At 34.0% G+C, this 3,431-nt stretch overlaps 1 non-coding gene across 1 annotated transcript; it reads right to left on the bottom strand.

The window, feature by feature from the left end:
- Window positions 1-924: 924 nt before the first annotated feature.
- Window positions 925-1,030, bottom strand: LOC125937241 (U6 spliceosomal RNA). Its single transcript, XR_007462324.1, has one exon. It is a non-coding gene; the product is annotated as a U6 spliceosomal RNA (small nuclear RNA).
- Window positions 1,031-3,431: the final 2,401 nt, after the last annotated feature.

Here is a 3,431-nt window from a genome sequence, read left to right on the forward strand (position 1 = left end):
TCAAGCTTCTTAAGTCACAGAAAATATTATGTTTATCAAACGGAATTAATGAAAGCAATTATATTAATGAATATTAATGAAATATATTAAATGTTAATATATTAAATGTAAAAGTTAAATTATAAGCCTTGTAGATTAAAATAAAGGAGAAAATCTATACAACCCTGGTCTAGCAAAAGATTTCCCAGAAAACAAAAAAGTAAAAAACAAAAAGCAGTATGCATAAAAGAAACCTTGATAAGTTGGACTTCATTCAAATTAAAATCTTCTATTCTTTAGAAAATGGCACTTAAAAATGAAATTTAAAGTTATAGACCATGAGAAAATATTTATGTCTATTGACAAAAGACTTATACTCAGAATTTATAAAACATTTTTAACAACTCAATGGTAAGAATACAAATAACCCAGATAAAACATGGGCAAAAGACTGGAATAACTACTTCACCAGAGAAGTCATATGAATGTCCAAAGAGCAAATGGAAATATCTTTCACATCATTAGTCACCAGAGGAATGACAATTAAATCAAATGAGACACCAAAACGCCTCCATTATAATGGCTGCAGTACCAAGTGTTGGAGAGAATGTGGAGCAACTAGAATTGCCATGGTTGAAGTGGAAAGTAGTACAACCACTTTCAAAAACTGTCATTTTTTTTTTACTGCAAGTTTGTACGTTTTGACTCCTTATACCCATTTGGCCTACCCCCAACCTTCCACTTTTGGCTATAACCAATCTGTTCTTTGTATCTAACTAGATTTTGGGGGGGATCCTTGCTTTTTGTTTTTTTTTTGTTTGTTTGTTTGTTTATATTCCACACATTGGTGAGATCACATAGGATTTGTCTTTCTCTTATTTCATTTAACATAATGCCCTCAAGGTCCATCCATGTTGTCACAAATGTCAAGATTTCATTTTTTTTTTAACTGTAGAACGCTCCACGAATGTTCATGTCACCCTTTCACGGGGCCATACTAATCTTCTCTGTATCATTACAATTTTAATATATGTGCTGCCGAAGACAGCACTAGATTTCATTCTTTTTTATGAATGAATAATATTCATAAAAATATCTCACATAATATTCAAATATACATCTCACATAGTAATATCCATGTATATATGTTTTTGTATCTGGGCTATATTATAAATATGCTCCAATGAACAATGGGGTTGCACGTATCTTTTTGAATTAGTGTTTTTCATTTCTCTGGATAAATACCTAGCATTGAAACTGATGGATCATATAATACTTTCATTTTTAAGTTTTTGAGAAACCTCCACAGTGTTTTCCATAGTGGTTACACCAATTGCATTCCCACCAGGAGTGCACAAAGGTTCCCTTTCTCTACATCTTTGCCAACACTTGTTATTTTTTATCTTTTTGAAAATAGCCATTCTAACAAGTGTCAGGTGATAGCTCATTGTGGTTTTAATTTGCATTTCCCTGATGATTGGTGATGTTCAGCATCTTTCCATGTACCTGTTCAACATCTGTATGTCTTCTTTGGAAAATGTCTATTCAGATCCTCTGCCCTCTTTTTTTTAATGTTTTTTTTTTTTTTATTTGAGGGAGAGAGAGAGAAAAAGAGAGAGAGAGAGAGAGAGAACAAGTGGGAGAGGGGCAGAGGGAGAGGGGAACAGAAGAACTGAAGCCAGCTTGGTGCTGACAGCAGACAGCTCTCTGTGGGGCAGCAGACAGCCCTATGTAGGGCTTGAACTCACGAACTAGGAGATGTTGACCTGAGTCAATGTCAGATGCTTACTGACTGAGCCACCTAAGCACCCCTCCCCTACCCACTTTTTAATTATGAATCTTTCTGTTGAGTTGTGATTTCTTCTATATTTTGGATATTAACCCTCTTTCATACATATCATTTTCAAATATTTTCTTCCATCCAGTAGGTTGCCTTTTAATTTTTGTTGGTAGTTCCCTTTGCTATGTAGAAGAAGCTCTAAGTTTGAAGCAGTCCCACTTGTTTGTTTTTGCTTTTGAGGTCTTTATTTTTTATGTCTAATTCAAAAAATCACCACTAAACCTATTTTTATTTTCTAGGGAATTGGCTATACTGAACTTTTTAATGTGATAAGCATGACTCAATTTTTAAAAATTACCTAATAGCAAAAAAAATAGTCAACCAAATATTGTAATGAACATTTATTGAGTGCCTTTTTCTATCCCAGGACTATTCTAAAAACATAACTTCCATCATCTCTTTTAATCTTTGTGACAGTATTATAAAGTAGATGCCATCACCATGTGCTTGGCAGGTCTTGAGCAGAGTACATGCTGGTTAAGTACATTTTGAATAGATTATCCCCACTTTGTGGATGAAGATGCTAAAGCTTTGAGGGGCTAAGTCACTTGTCCAAGGCCCACTCACTGTCAGTGATAGAGCCAAGTCTCAGACTCCTATCAATCTGCAGACAAGATTATACTCTCAGCTCCAAAGCCTAAGATTCTTCTCATGTCTGACAAGTCAAGTAGATATTCTTTTTTTTTTTTTTGAACACTTCTCTATCATCAATGATATGAGAACAATTTGTCCCTTCCTTTAAAGGAACAGGTTAATCTCTAGCATTTGCTCTAAAATTGCTAGCCTTGCAAATAGTGTCAAATGTCATTTAGCCACAAGCATTCTATTTGGGCTGTGCTGTGCATATTTTATGAAGTTGTTCCTACTCTTTCTTCAGCCCTTAAATCAGTAGAGAAGGTAAATTAGGAAAGTATTACCAATTGAATGCCAAAATTGAGAAATGGTTAAGAAGTCTTTCCTCCTGAAGTGGCTGGAGCCATAACAAATTCTTACCATTTTGAAAAAGTGGGGTTTGGAATAAGGAAGAATATAGAGTCACAAAGTTTGTGTTTGATTTCCTGTGAGGAAGTCTGGTTCTCTGTCTACAGTTATGAAATTCAATGTATAATTGCAGTAAAACTATGACTATGCAATGTTTGGAAATTCTACTGAGTGAATTGAAGCAGTCTGGACATGTATGATAAAAGTTAAATATGTAGGGATGGTTCCAGAGCTAGAGCCAGATTCTGCAAGGGAACTCTTTCTCAAAGAATAGAGCATCTATCTTAGGATATCTATGGGCGGACATAGTGCTGTAGCTTTATAATTTGTGTGTGTGTGTACAAATTATAAATGGTTATACTTTAATATATTGTAACATTGCATATATATACATATATATAAGCTCATAAACATATATGTAGTACTTTAGAGACAGTGCTCATATAAGAGCCAGGTGCTTTCATGCCCATGGCCTCATTATAATTCATATCAACACCATAGTGTTGACTTCTTTAAAAAAGAGAGTCTCCACTTCATAATCCAAAAGCAGTTTTTAACAATTACAAGGTTATTTTTATATTTATTAACTTCCCTTATAAATATTGAACCTAAAAAAATCCACGAAAAAAAT

The sequence above is a fragment of the Panthera uncia genome, assembly GCF_023721935.1.
Source record: "Panthera uncia isolate 11264 chromosome A3 unlocalized genomic scaffold, Puncia_PCG_1.0 HiC_scaffold_11, whole genome shotgun sequence".
In the NCBI taxonomy this organism is placed as follows: Eukaryota; Metazoa; Chordata; class Mammalia; order Carnivora; family Felidae; genus Panthera; species Panthera uncia.